Raw genomic sequence first — 15856 nt, 5'->3', positions numbered from 1 at the left:
TTTGTGGATTTAAATCCCACTTTTGAACACTCATATTTTCTTAGCATGATATAATGTCAGGTCTAAGACTCATAAAGTAATGACGCATTTTCCTTGAGCTCCTCCGCTATCCTGGTAAAATCCTCGCCAACTCCCTGTAAAGACTTCTACAGACTCAATACCAGACCTGGGACAATTCTGCATTCAGTACTATTGAGTGATAGTGCAGCTATTCTGTTGCCCAATTTCTATGCAGCTGAGTACGGCGATGAGAGGAGTCCTTTTGCTAATAGCATTTACCCACTGTAACCGTGTAAGTTGTGGCAATATTTGAGACACGGGGCCACATCCTGGGCCTGGCTACACCCAACAGTCAGGTGCAGTAGATACCTTTTTTAGTACCACAACTTTCACAACACTCCTTTCTGCCAACTTTTTTAACCTTGATCATATTCTCTACCAACTCTAAATTCTCATGATCCCCATATCTCTAACAGGACCCTAAATATAAGTGAACAATGTAAAACAATTCATATCCCTCTGCTTACTTGAGTGAATGTTATAGAGAATCCTACACCACTGCCTTACTCCTGGGTACCTCCCAGGGGGATTTCTCTATATTTTCAAGATCAAGCAAGTAAAAGGGTCTTCAAGGACTTTTTTTTGCAACACTGTAATCATAAACCAATAAATACAAGACGGAAATGTATAGGCAGTAGTATAGTGTATATTTATATGCATACTTATTAGACCCTTTTCCTGCATGTACCAATAGGTTTATGTGGTTAATCTTTTACTGTGTTCCTCACAGATTCAAGTACATCAGGGTCCATGGATCACAAAGCTAGGGAACGCATCTGGCGTTCTCAAATGGATCAGGTTTTTAATGATGGGTCTACTCAGCTTGCTTTTAATGGTCAAGGGAATGTGAGTGAATTACAGAATAAATATAGGAATCTATTACATCGCCGTATGAAAATATGGTGGAATAAAATCTTTTTGGAGAATTACCTACAAAGGAAATTGATCCCTAGAGGCCTCAGAGTCCAGATCTTCCCTTCCTTCCCAATCGAGGATACCACATTTGTTGCGAATTGGGAGGAAGCTTGTAATCAAAGCTCCTTTAAATTCATGGAGTTATTGGTTAATTTGAACCAAACCACATTAGATCAGCTCGACATTGACATTGAAGTGATACAATCTGATCTTAAAGAAAAAATGACGCCTGAAGGCCTAGTTAGGTTCAACCTTACGTTGGAACATCAGTTCACTGAATGGGAGAAGGAAATTAAAGATATGAAGTCTAAAAAATTTTCAAGAGACACCAATGATTACGCCCAGCAAAAAGTCTATAAATGGAGAAAAAGCACTCCATCCGCACAGACCAATCGCCATATGTCTACAACATCGATCTCATCTCAGAGTGAATCTGACGGTGGATCAAGACAGCGGTCCTATCACACGTATAGCACGAGACAAAAAAGAAAAGTACCATACAAACATACCTCAAATAAGAGAAAGCCGGATGCCGATGGACCTTCAAATTTACTTAAGGTAATTAATTTATCTAATCACGTTTTTTCTACATCCGATATGGAGGTCTTAGAGCGAGGGTTAACATTTGCCCCATGTGCCCGTTTTGACACATTTTCCGCAATTAAGGACCTACATATTTTCGGCCGATCTCTTATTTATAAAAAATATTTTCATAGGTCTGAGGTTGATGAGACTTTCCCTACTATCACCGAACAACAGACCCTATATGACTTAGAAGAACTGTTAAGGGAACAAGACTCTGATCCAACAGGTAAGGTACCCCCAACACTTAGGATAAAATCAAAGCGGTTTCCTGCAATGAGTATGTGCTCGGCAGTAGACTCTTTTGTTAAATCAGTCAGTCAGGAATTTGCAAAAATACCCAATGGAATTAAAAATGACAATCTATCGGCAGCACAGAGACAAAGCCTCAAAAAACTAAGTAAAATCGACGATGTCGTGTTTAAAGCAGCCGACAAAGGCGGAAATATTGTGGTCTGGCCTTGTGTGATGTATGAAGCTGAGGCCTTCAGACAATTAAATGATAAAAACTGCTACAAAAGATTGACTTATAATCCCTTGCATATTTTTCAAACAGATCTGGAAAAGATCCTAATAAAGGCCAAAACTGAGAACATCATTACCAAAGAAGTATATGATGCACTTATCCCTACTGAACCAACCATATCAACATTTTATCTGCTACCAAAGGTTCACAAAGATGCAACCGTTCCCCCAGGAAGGCCAATCATCTCAGGTAGGGGTAATTTAACCGAGAAAATTTGCAAATTCATTGACCATCATCTTAAAGGGGTTGTCGAATGTTTACCGTCACATGTGCGCGATACTGCAGATCTTCTGCAGAAAATAGATGGAATCAGTGTGGAGGAAGATATGTTACTGTGTACATGTGACGTTGAGTCACTCTACACTAGTATCCGCCATACTGATGGTTTAAGAGCTGTCTCTGCATTCCTAACTATGGGGAATATGGAACCTATTTTTGCAAATTTTATCTCGACACTTCTCAAATTTGCACTTGAACATAACTTTTTTGTCTTCAAGGATAAATTTTACCTCCAGCTCCAGGGAACAGCAATGGGGGCAGCATGTGCCCCTTCATATGCGAACCTGTTCCTGGGGCTGTGGGAACGTGACCTTTTCCATGGTGGGCGGGGTGTCTCGATGGACCGGGTCATATTTTGGGCCCGGTACATCGATGACATCCTACTTATCTGGAGGGGCACACCTGAGACTTTTGAGAATTTCATCAATGCACTAAATCTAAATGATCTAAACATCAAGCTTACGTATCATTATGACAAATGTCGAGCTGAATTTTTGGACATTAAGCTGTGTAGGGATGTGAACGGTTTCCTTCAATCAGATGTGTTTCGGAAGACAACAGCAGTCAATGCCTTCCTTCACGCTTCCTCCTCTCACCCCATACAGACGATTAAGGCAGTTCCAATCGGCCAATTCCTAAGGATTCGAAGGATCTGTTCTTCTACTGATGCATTTGAGAAACAGGCCTATGACCTCACTAACCGCTTCCTTGCCCGGGGATATAGTAAACGCTCGATTAAAAAGGCATATCACCGTGCGAAAAATACATCAAGACACGAGCTGCTATTCCCTAAACTAAAAAACAAATTAGAGACACAGGTAAGATTCACCACAGAGTATCATTCAAGATGGCCTCAAATGAAAGATATACTTAAGCAGTTCTGGCCCATATTGCTCACCGATCCAACAATTGAGAAATACATTTCTAGATATCCAACCATCTCGGCACGACGCTCAAAAAATCTTAAAGATCACCTTGTCCGCAGTCATTACCAACTAAATAGGCAAAGATTTCCCTTTGGGACTAAAGGCCCTAAATGGGGCTGTAAGACATGCGGACATTGTGTAGCGTGTCCTAATATTGAAAAGGCGACAACGTTTGTCGATTCAACGGGCAAACATACATTCACTATCACCCATTCTATTACCTGTTCAACCAAGGCAGTAGTCTATTATGCCACCTGCCCCTGCCCTAAGATATATGTTGGACTTACTACACGTGAATTGAAAATTCGAGTTAGGGAACACATCCGTGATATCACGTTGGCTGAAATGTCTGAGAACCCTGAAACCTTGAAACCTGTCGCCCGACATTTCAAGGCACATCATGCATGCGATTCGACAAAACTGAGAGTGAGAGGAATCGACTGCATTGAAAAACATATTAGAGGGGGTGACATATCCAAAAGATTGGCAAGGTGTGAATCTAAGTGGATCTGGACTCTGAGGACTATGTCTCCTTTTGGGCTCAATGAGAACCTCAATTTCACCCCATTCCTTTGACCATTGACCTTCAGTGGGTTATTTTAAAATATGTTTCAGTTTTTATGTGTCTAATTACTTCCCCTTTCATTATAGAACCTACTATGACCTGTTATAATTTGAAGAATGAGAGGTCATGAATACAGTGCGATGAATATCCATTTATACCAACAAAGAACGCTAGTCATTTTTCCTGCCCAATGATTGCTACTACGACCCTTTTGTAGTCCAATATATATATATATATATTTACATATGTATTATTTATTATCATACATATTTTGCATATTTACTTATTTATTATTCATTATTTATCACCATTATTCATCTTTTTATTTCATATTTACTGTGTCCACTTCGTTTATAAATATTTACAATATACACATTTTGTCATTTTTTTCTTTTCTTTGTTTTATTATTTTTCACACTATATTCATTGGGTTACTTGTGTTTGATGTACATTGAATTAATACATATTCATATATATTCCTATACACAATATTATATTCATATTTGTACACATCTTCTACACCACTTACCTATTACCCATCAATCAGTAATTATTAAATTACATTTATTTAGATCTCTTTACTATTATACCTATATATGTATTACATATATATATATATATTTTTTTTCTACCATTTACTACCACGGTTTATATCTATTATTTTTATTTTTACATTTATTCTTTTTATGTATTATGTGTAATTGTTTATCAACATTCACACGCATGCACTTTCTCACTTAGTTTCGTTCACATATAAAAATCCTAACATCGTGCTTTACAACACCTAGTACGTTTTTTTCCCTATATAGCATTATACGTAATTTACTATTACCCTTATAAATATAGACTATATACACACGCAACATATTTGTTTTATATTACACACATTGTATTGTTCCATCACTTTTATTATTGGTTTGGTTCACAATTATTAAATTGATGTATTTCACATTATATATTTGTTATGTATATAATTTTTTATTACATATATGTGTATATATAATCTTCACCATTATTTTTTACTATTATGCATTATTTATTATTTATCATTTTTGCATTATGCTTTACATGCATTATCAAATTCTATTTTACACAGATATTGTATCTATATATATATTTTTTTTTTCAATATGATATTTATATGTATTATATATATTTTTGTTTTAATATGTGTTTTTTTGTCTTATATATATATAAAGACCACTGTATATGCAGTTTTATCCATTTATAATTGTTTGGATGTACTGTCATACAAGTTTGACTCATGGATACTGCTGTTATTTGTATTATAATGGTTATGTTTGAGATACATGTTTTATTTCCAACATTTTATATTTGTCTTTTTATGCGTGGTGCAATTTGACATATTTCTAGTAACATCTTTAAATGTGTCGTTGGGTCCTATGTACATTGTTCCTGATTGGATTTCACGCTGTTCTGCAGTTTGTCAAATATGCTTATAGCTGCTGCACCTGATGGAATATATGGTCATTATCGTTTAACACTGTATTTTTATGCCCTTCAAACTTCAAATTTGCTGTCCGATCCTGCACTGCGTATATCTCATGGGAGACATTCTTCTACAGCAGTAGGTGCTTGTGCGCTTGCGCCGGGAGGGTTTTCTCGGCTTCCCTCTGACTCGGGCGTCTGCATCTGGGTGGGCGTGTATCTGCGGCGTCAGTCGCCGTTGATCCACGCCCCCTTGATGACGCGCGTTCGGGGGATTGCTACGAGTCTTCCTGCTCCCGATGCATGACGCCAGTGTATACACTTTCACTGCCCCATGTGATCCTCAACTGCTGACATGATTGGACGGCCATATGTTTTTAAAGAGGGAGGTTCCTGCTGGAGAGACGGCACCCCCGGACGAAGGCATTCCGCCGAAACGCGCGTCGGGACTGACGTTCTCTCCATGCAGAGGACTACAAATGGGTATGTTATATATCTTCTCTCCCCCCCATCTGGTTAATTTAACTACCTTTACCACCATTGCAGACATGCTGTGTTACTCTTACCAGACCATAGCTTAAAGCTTGCAGTTTTTGCTGACATATCTGTGCACTGGGCACATATGTTTCATACTCTAGCTCCTTTCAACTGCATACATAAATGTGTCCACTTGGTCTAAGTAGATGTTAAACACACAGAAGCTTTAACTATCTGGTACAAGGCTTACATCACCTATGGATAGAGATATATACCGTCACCCGTGACAGTGTCATTTAATATAGTTTTTTTTGTATGTTCTCTGCATGTGTCAGACGTCTCTTGTGTTTCATGCTCAGTATGACTCATTTTTTAATGTTGTAATTTTTTAATGTTGTAATATCTAATAAAATTTATACATCTTTCAATTTACCTGTGTTAGTTGTGCCCTATATTCTATAGGTTTATATTGGTGAAATATTAGTAAAAAAATGATGTCGGTATACACCCCAAAACATTAGACTCTTCAGATAACTGTTTCGGCATCCAATCTTTAAAAATTGCACTTTTGTGTAGGTTAGGATGACCGACCGGTCTCTCTTGAATTTGTGGATTTAAATCCCACTTTTGAACACTCATATTTTCTTAGCATGATATAATGTCAGGTCTAAGACTCATAAAGTAATGACGCATTTTCCTTGAGCTCCTCCGCTATCCTGGTAAAATCCTCGCCAAATTAATTCTAGCACTTGTAAAACTGTCAGAGAAACCCCATCCCTGACGAACACCTGCAGAACACACCAGTTACGCGGCTTAATCTAAATTCTGATAAAGAGAAGTGCTCCACACCCAACAGTCAGGTGCAGTAGATACCTTTTTTAGTACCACGACTTTCACAACACTCCTTTCTGCCAACTTTTTTAACCTTGATCATATTCTCTACCAACTCTAAATTCTCATGATCCCCATATCTCTAACAGGACCCTAAATATAAGTGAACAATGTAAAACAATTCATATCACTCTGCTTACTTGAGTGAATGTTATAGAGAATCCTACACCACTGCCTTACTCCTGGGTACCTCCCAGGGGGATTTCTCTATATTTTCAAGATCAAGCAAGTAAAAGGGTCTTCAAGGACTTCTTTTTGCAACACTGTAATCATAAACCAATAAATACAAGACGGAAATGGACAAGAAACAGTTCTAATCTTTCAATTCAACATCCCCAAAAAATCGACTCTTAACATGTTTGTTTTTGCTACCAAACTGGAGAGGCAGAGCTTTGCTGTAAGGCAGGATGGCCGAGTGGTCTAAGGCGCTGCGTTCAGGTCGCAGTCTCCCCTGGAGGCGTGGGTTCAAATCCCACTTCTGACAGCTCATCTTTTCTTAAACATTCTTCGCAGTCATTCCATCAGTGTTGGTGAAATATCAGTAAAAAAATGATGTCGGTATACGCCCCAAAACATTGGACTCTTCAGATAACTGTTTCTGCATCCAATCTTTAAAAATTGCACTTTTGTGTAGGTTAGGATGACCGACCGGTCTCTCTTGAATTTGTGGATTTAAATCCCACTTTTGAACACTCAAATTTTCTTAGCATGATATAATGTCAGGTCTAAGACTCATAAAGTAATGACACATTTTCCTTGAGCTCCTCCGCTATCCTGGTAAAATCCTCGCCAACTCCCTGTAAAGACTTCTACAGACTCAACACCAGACCTGGGACAATTCTGCATTCAGTACTATTGAGTGATAGTGCAGCTATTCTGTTGCCCAATTTCTATGCAGCTGAGTACGGCGATGAGAGGAGTCCTTTTGCTAATAGCATTTACCCTCTGTAACCGTGTAAGTTGTGGCAATATTTGAGACACAGGGCCACATCCTGGGCCTGGCTACAGAACATGGCCTAGCTCCACTACTGTGCACTCCATAGCTCCAAGAGACCAGCCCGAGCCACTTATATACATGTGGCTTTGTATTAGTGGGAGTTTGGAGCCAAATTAATTCTAGCACTTGTAAAATTGTCAGAGAAACCCCATCCCTGACGAACACCTGCAGAACACACCAGTTACGCGGCTTAATCTAAATTCTGATAAAGAGAAGTGCTCCACACCCAACAGTCAGGTGCAGTAGATACCTTTTTTAGTACCACGACTTTCACAACGCTCCTTTCTGCCAACTTTTTTAACCTTGATCATATTCTCTACCAACTCTAAATTCTCATGATCCCCATATCTCTAACAGGACCCTAAATATAAGTGAACAATGTAAAACAATTCATATCCCTCTGCTTACTTGAGTGAATGTTATAGAGAATCCTACACCACTGCCTTACTCCTGGGTACCTCCCAGGGGGATTTCTCTATATTTTCAAGATCAAGCAAGTAAAAGGGTCTTCAAGGACTTCTTTTTGCAACACTGTAATCATAAACCAATAAATACAAGACGGAAATGGACAAGAAACAGTTCTAATCTTTCAATTCATCATCCCCAAAAAATCGACTCTTAACATGTTTGTTTTTGCTACCAAACTGGAGAGGCAGGGATTTTCTGTAAGTCAGGATGGCCGAGTGGTCTAAGGCGCTGCGTTTAGGTCGCAGTCTCCCCTGGAGGCGTGGGTTCAAATCTCACTTCTGACAGCTCATCTTTTCTTAAACATTCTTCGCAGTCATTCCGTCAGTGTTGGTGAAATATCAGTAAAAAAATGATGTTGGTATACGCCCCAAAACATTAGACTCTTCAGATAACTGTTTCAGCATCCAATCTTTAAAAATTGCACTTTTGTGTAGGTTAGGATGACCGACCGGTCTCTCTTGAATTCGTGGATTTAAATCCCACTTTTGAACACTCATATTTTCTTAGCATGATATAATGTCAGGTCTAAGACTCATAAAGTAATGACGCATTTTCCTTGAGCTCCTCCGCTATCCTGGTAAAATCCTCGCCAACTCCCTGTAAAGACTTCTACAGACTCAACACCAGACCTGGGACAATTCTGCATTCAGTACTATTGAGTGATAGTGCAGCTATTCTGTTGCCCAATTTCTATGCAGCTGAGTACGGCGATGAGAGGAGTCCTTTTGCTAATAGCATTTACCCACTGCAACCGTGTAAGTTGTGGCAATATTTGAGACACGGGGCCACATCCTGGGCCTGGCTACAGAACATGGCCTAACTCCACTACTGTGCACTCCATAGCTCCAAGAGACCAGCCCGAGCCACTTATATACATGTGGCTTTGTATTAGTGGGAGTTTGGAGCCAAATTAATTCTAGCACTTGTAAAACTGTCAGAGAAACCCCATCCCTGACGAACACCTGCAGAACACACCAGTTACGCGGCTTAATCTAAATTCTGATAAAGAGAAGTGCTCCACACCCAACAGTCAGGTGCAGTAGATACCTTTTTTAGTACCACGACTTTCACAACACTCCTTTCTGCCAACTTTTTTAACCTTGATCATATTCTCTACCAACTCTAAATTCTCATGATCCCCATATCTCTAACAGGACCCTAAATTTAAGTGAACAATGTAAAATATTTCATATCCCTCTGCTTACTTGAGTGAATGTTATAGAGAATCCTACACCACTGCCTTACTCCTGGGTACCTCCCAGGGGGATTTCTCTATATTTTCAAGATCAAGCAAGTAAAAGGGTCTTCAAGGACTTCTTTTTGCAACACTGTAATCATAAACCAATAAATACAAGACGGAAATGGACAAGAAACAGTTCTAATCTTTCAATTCATCATCCCCAAAAAATCGACTCTTAACATGTTTGTTTTTGCTACCAAACTGGAGAGGCAGAGATTTTCTGTAAGTCAGGATGGCCGAGTGGTCTAAGGCGCTGCGTTTAGGTCACAGTCTCCCCTGGAGGCGTGGGTTCAAATCCCACTTCTGACAGCTCAACTTTTCTTAAACATTCTTCGCAGTCATTCCGTCAGTGTTGGTGAAATATCAGTAAAAAAATGATGTCGGTATACGCCCCAAAACATTAGACTCTTCAGATAACTGTTTCAGCATCCAATCTTTAAAAATTGCACTTTTGTGTAGGTTAAGATGACCGACCGGTCTCTCTTGAATTCGTGGATTTAAATCCCACTTTTGAACACTCATATTTTCTTAGCATGATATAATGTCAGGTCTAAGACTCATAAAGTAATGACGCATTTTCCTTGAGCTCCTCCGCTATCCTGGTAAAATCCTCGCCAACTCCCTGTAAAGACTTCTACAGACTCAACACCAGACCTGGGACAATTCTGCATTCAGTACTATTGAGTGATAGTGCAGCTATTCTGTTGCCCAATTTCTATGCAGCTGAGTACGGCGATGAGAGGAGTCCTTTTGCTAATAGCATTTACCCACTGCAACCGTGTAAGTGGTGGCAATATTTGAGACACGGGGCCACATCCTGGGCCTGGCTACAGAACATGGCCTAACTCCACTACTGTGCACTCCATAGCTCCAAGAGACCAGCCCGAGCCACTTATATACATGTGGCTTTGTATTAGTGGGAGTTTGGAGCCAAATTAATTCTAGCACTTGTAAAACTGTCAGAGAAACCCCATCCCTGACGAACACCTGCAGAACACACCAGTTACGCGGCTTAATCTAAATTCTGATAAAGCGAAGTGCTCCACACCCAACAGTCAGGTGCAGTAGATACCTTTTTTAGTACCACGACTTTCACAACACTCCTTTCTGCCAACTTTTTTAACCTTGATCATATTCTCTACCAACTCTAAATTCTCATGATCCCCATATCTCTAACAGGACCCTAAATATAAGTGAACAATGTAAAACAATTCATATCCCTCTGCTTACTTGCGTGAATGTTATAGAGAATCCTACACCACTGCCTTACTCCTGGGTACCTCCCAGGGGGATTTCTCTATATTTTCAAGATCAAGCAAGTAAAAGGGTCTTCAAGGACTTCTTTTTGCAACACTGTAATCATAAACCAATAAATACAAGACGGAAATGGACAAGAAACAGTTCTAATCTTTCAATTCATCATCCCCAAAAAATCGACTCTTAACATGTTTGTTTTTGCTACCAAACTGGAGAGGCAGAGATTTTCTGTAAGTCAGGATGGCCGAGTGGTCTAAGGCGCTGCGTTTAGGTCGCAGTCTCCCCTGGAGGCGTGGGTTCAAATCCCACTTCTGACAGCTCATCTTTTCTTAAACATTCTTCGCAATCATTCCGTCAGTGTTGGTGAAATATCAGTAAAAAAATGATGTCGGTATACGCCCCAAAACATTAGACTCTTCAGATAACTGTTTCGGCATCCAATCTTTAAAAATTGCACTTTTGTGTAGGTTAGGATGACCGACCGGGCTCTCTTGAATTTGTGGATTTAAATCCCACTTTTGAACACTCATATTTTCTTAGCATGATATAATGTCAGGTCTAAGACTCATAAAGTAATGACGCATTTTCCTTGAGCTCCTCCGCTATCCTGGTAAAATCCTCGCCAACTCCCTGTAAAGACTTCTACAGACTCAACACCAGACCTGGGACAATTCTGCATTCAGTACTATTGAGTGATAGTGCAGCTATTCTGTTGCCCAATTTCTATGCAGCTGAGTACGGCGATGAGAGGAGTCCTTTTGCTAATAGCATTTACCCACTGCAACCGTGTAAGTTGTGGCAATATTTGAGACACGGGGCCACATCCTGGGCCTGGCTACAGAACATCGCCTAGCTCCACTACTGTGCACTCCATAGCACCAAGAGACCAGCCCGAGCCACTTATATACATGTGGCTTTGTATTAGTGGGAGTTTGGAGCCAAATTAATTCTAGCACTTGTAAAACTGTCAGAGAAACCCCATCCCTGACGAACACCTGCAGAACACACCAGTTACGCGGCTTAATCTAAATTCTGATAAAGAGAAGTGCTCCACACCCAACAGTCAGGTGCAGTAGATACCTTTTTTAGTACCACGACTTTCACAACACTCCTTTCTGCCAACTTTTTTAACCTTGATCATATTCTCTACCAACTCTAAATTCTCATGATCCCCATATCTCTAACAGGACCCTAAATATAAGTGAACAATGTAAAACAATTCATATCCCTCTGCTTACTTGCGTGAATGTTATAGAGAATCCTACACCACTGCCTTACTCCTGGGTACCTCTCAGGGGGATTTCTCTATATTTTCAAGATCAAGCAAGTAAAAGGGTCTTCAAGGACTTCTTTTTGCAACACTGTAATCATAACCCAATAAATACAAGACGGAAATGGACAAGAAACAGTTCTAATCTTTCAATTCATCATCCCCAAAAAATCGACTCTTAACATGTTTGTTTTTGCTACCAAACTGGAGAGGAAGATTTTCTGTAAGTCAGGATGGCCGAGTGGTCTAATGTGCTGCGTTTAGGTCGCAGTCTCCCCTGGAGGCGTGGGTTCAAATCCCACTTCTGACAGCTCATCTTTTCTTAAACATTCTTCGCAGTCATTCCGTCAGTGTTGGTGAAATATCAGTAAAAAAATGATGTCGGTATACGCCCCAAAACATTAGACTCTTCAGCTATCTGTTTCGGCATCCAATCTTTAAAAATTGCACTTTTGTGTAGGTTAGGATGACCGACCGGTCTCTCTTGAATTTGTGGATTTAAATCCCACTTTTGAACACTCATATTTTCTTAGCATGATATAATGTCAGGTCTAAGACTCATAAAGTAATGACGCATTTTCCTTGAGCTCCTCCGCTATCCTGGTAAAATCCTCGCCAACTCCCTGTAAAGACTTCTACAGACTCAACACCAGACCTGGGACAATTCTGCATTCAGTACTATTGAGTGATAGTGCAGCTATTCTGTTGCCCAATATCTATGCAGCTGAGTACGGCGATGAGAGGAGTCCTTTTGCTAATAGCATTTACCCACTGCAACCGTGTAAGTTGTGGCAATATTTGAGACACGGGGCCACATCCTGAGCCTGGCTACAGAACATGGCCTAGCTCCACTACTGTGCACTCCATAGCACCAAGAGACCAGCCCGAGCCACTTATATACATGTGGCTTTGTATTAGTGGGAGTTTGGAGCCAAATTAATTCTAGCACTTGTAAAACTGTCAGAGAAACCCCATCCCTGACGAACACCTGCAGAACACACCAGTTACGCGGCTTAATCTAAATTCTGATAAAGAGAAGTGCTCCACACCCAACAGTCAGGTGCAGTAGATACCTTTTTTAGTACCACGACTTTCACAACACTCCTTTCTGCCAACTTTTTTAACCTTGATCATATTCTCTACCAACTCTAAATTCTCATGATCCCCATATCTCTAACAGGACCCTAAATATAAGTGAACAATGTAAAACAATTCATATCCCTCTGCTTACTTGAGTGAATGTTATAGAGAATCCTACACCACTGCCTTACTCCTGGGTACCTCCCAGGGGGATTTCTCTATATTTTCAAGATCAAGCAAGTAAAAGGGTCTTCAAGGACTTCTTTTTGCAACACTGTAATCATAAACCAATAAATACAAGACGGAAATGGACAAGAAACAGTTCTAATCTTTCAATTCATCATCCCCAAAAAATCGACTCTTGACATGTTTGTTTTTGCTACCAATCTGGAGAGGCAGAGATTTTCTGTAAGTCAGGCTGGCCGAGTGGTCTAAGGCGCTGCGTTTAGGTTGCAGTCTCCCCAGGAGGCGTGGGTTCAAATCCCACTTCTGACAGCTCATCTTTTCTTAAACATTCTTCGCAGTCATTCCGTCAGGGTTGGTGAAATATTAGTAAAAAAATGACGTCGGTATACGCCCCAAAACATTAGACTCTTCAGATAACTGTTTCGGCATCCAATCTTTAAAAATTGCACTTTTGTGTAGGTTAGGATGACCGACCGGTCTCTCTTGAATTTGTGGATTTAAATCCCACTTTTGAACACTCATATTTTCTTAGCATGATATAATGTCAGGTCTAAGACTCATAAAGTAATGACGCATTTTCCTTGAGCTCCTCCGCTATCCTGGTAAAATCCTCGCCAACTCCCTGTAAAGACTTCTACAGACTCAACACCAGACCTGGGACAATTCTGCATTCAGTACTATTGAGTGATAGTGCAGCTATTCTGTTGCCCAATATCTATGCAGCTGAGTACGGCGATGAGAGGAGTCCTTTTGCTAATAGCATTTACCCACTGCAACCGTGTAAGTTGTGGCAATATTTGAGACACGGGGCCACATCCTGAGCCTGGCTACAGAACATGGCCTAGCTCCACTACTGTGCACTCCATAGCACCAAGAGACCAGCCCGAGCCACTTATATACATGTGGCTTTGTATTAGTGGGAGTTTGGAGCCAAATTAATTCTAGCACTTGTAAAACTGTCAGAGAAACCCCATCCCTGACGAACACCTGCAGAACACACCAGTTACGCGGCTTAATCTAAATTCTGATAAAGAGAAGTGCTCCACACCCAACAGTCAGGTGCAGTAGATACCTTTTTTAGTACCACGACTTTCACAACACTCCTTTCTGCCAACTTTTTTAACCTTGATCATATTCTCTACCAACTCTAAATTCTCATGATCCCCATATCTCTAACAGGACCCTAAATATAAGTGAACAATGTAAAACAATTCATATCCCTCTGCTTACTTGAGTGAATGTTATAGAGAATCCTACACCACTGCCTTACTCCTGGGTACCTCCCAGGGGGATTTCTCTATATTTTCAAGATCAAGCAAGTAAAAGGGTCTTCAAGGACTTCTTTTTGCAACACTGTAATCATAAACCAATAAATACAAGACGGAAATGGACAAGAAACAGTTCTAATCTTTCAATTCATCATCCCCAAAAAATCGACTCTTGACATGTTTGTTTTTGCTACCAATCTGGAGAGGCAGAGATTTTCTGTAAGTCAGGCTGGCCGAGTGGTCTAAGGCGCTGCGTTTAGGTTGCAGTCTCCCCAGGAGGCGTGGGTTCAAATCCCACTTCTGACAGCTCATCTTTTCTTAAACATTCTTCGCAGTCATTCCGTCAGGGTTGGTGAAATATTAGTAAAAAAATGACGTCGGTATACGCCCCAAAACATTAGACTCTTCAGATAACTGTTTCGGCATCCAATCTTTAAAAATTGCACTTTTGTGTAGGTTAGGATGACCGACCGGTCTCTCTTGAATTTGTGGATTTAAATCCCACTTTTGAACACTCATATTTTCTTAGCATGATATAATGTCAGGTCTAAGACTCATAAAGTAATGACGCATTTTCCTTGAGCTCCTCCGCTATCCTGGTAAAATCCTCGCCAACTCCCTGTAAAGACTTCTACAGACTCAACACCAGACCTGGGACAATTCTGCATTCAGTACTATTGAGTGATAGTGCAGCTATTCTGTTGCCCAATTTCTATGCAGCTGAGTACGGCGATGAGAGGAGTCCTTTTGCTAATAGCATTTACCCACTGCAACCGTGTAAGTTGTGGCAATATTTGAGACACGGGGCCACATCCTGGGCCTGGCTACAGAACATGGCCTAGCTCCACTACTGTGCACTCCATAGCTCCAAGAGACCAGCCCGAGCCACTTATATACATGTGGCTTTGTATTAGTGGGAGTTTGGAGCCAAATTAATTCTAACACTTGTAAAACTGTCAGACAAACCCCATCCCTGACAAACACCTGCAGAACACACCAGTTACGCGGCTTAATCTAAATTCTGATAAAGAGAAGTGCTCCACACCCAACAGTCAGGTGCAGTAGATACCTTTTTTAGTACCACGACTTTCACAACACTCCTTTCTGCCAACTTTTTTAACCTTGATCATATTCTCTACCAACTCTAAATTCTCATGATCCCCATATCTCTAACAGGACCCTAAATATAAGTGAACAATGTAAAACAATTCATATCCCTCTGCTTACTTGAGTGAATGTTATAGAGAATCCTACACCACTGCCTTACTCCTGGGTACCTCCCAGGGGGATTTCTCTATATTTTCAAGATCAAGCAAGTAAAAGGGTCTTCAAGGACTTCTTTTTGCAACACTGTAATCATAAACCAATAAATACAAGACGGAAATGGACAAGAAACAGTTCTAATCTTTCAATTCATCAT

General features: G+C 40.3%; 7 non-coding genes across 7 annotated transcripts; all 7 read left to right on the top strand.

The window, feature by feature from the left end:
* The first annotated feature begins 7071 nt into the window (after positions 1–7071).
* TRNAL-CAG (transfer RNA leucine (anticodon CAG)) lies at positions 7072–7154 on the top strand. The gene has a single exon. It is a non-coding gene; the product is annotated as a tRNA-Leu (tRNA).
* A 1182-nt stretch (positions 7155–8336) lies between these two features.
* Positions 8337–8419, top strand: TRNAL-UAG (transfer RNA leucine (anticodon UAG)). Its single transcript has one exon. It is a non-coding gene; the product is annotated as a tRNA-Leu (tRNA).
* A 1182-nt stretch (positions 8420–9601) lies between these two features.
* On the top strand, positions 9602–9684 carry TRNAL-UAG (transfer RNA leucine (anticodon UAG)). Its single transcript has one exon. It is a non-coding gene; the product is annotated as a tRNA-Leu (tRNA).
* A 1182-nt stretch (positions 9685–10866) lies between these two features.
* Positions 10867–10949, top strand: TRNAL-UAG (transfer RNA leucine (anticodon UAG)). The gene has a single exon. It is a non-coding gene; the product is annotated as a tRNA-Leu (tRNA).
* Positions 10950–12129: 1180 nt separating this feature from the next.
* Positions 12130–12212, top strand: TRNAL-UAG (transfer RNA leucine (anticodon UAG)). The gene has a single exon. It is a non-coding gene; the product is annotated as a tRNA-Leu (tRNA).
* A 1182-nt stretch (positions 12213–13394) lies between these two features.
* TRNAL-UAG (transfer RNA leucine (anticodon UAG)) lies at positions 13395–13477 on the top strand. Its single transcript has one exon. It is a non-coding gene; the product is annotated as a tRNA-Leu (tRNA).
* A 1182-nt stretch (positions 13478–14659) lies between these two features.
* Positions 14660–14742, top strand: TRNAL-UAG (transfer RNA leucine (anticodon UAG)). Its single transcript has one exon. It is a non-coding gene; the product is annotated as a tRNA-Leu (tRNA).
* Positions 14743–15856: the final 1114 nt, after the last annotated feature.

Source organism: Rhinoderma darwinii, chromosome 1, assembly GCF_050947455.1.
Source record: "Rhinoderma darwinii isolate aRhiDar2 chromosome 1, aRhiDar2.hap1, whole genome shotgun sequence".
NCBI classification, from domain to species: domain Eukaryota; kingdom Metazoa; phylum Chordata; class Amphibia; order Anura; family Rhinodermatidae; genus Rhinoderma; species Rhinoderma darwinii.
Note: the sequence above shows the minus strand (reverse complement) of the source record. Positions and strands in the feature narration are given on the sequence as shown.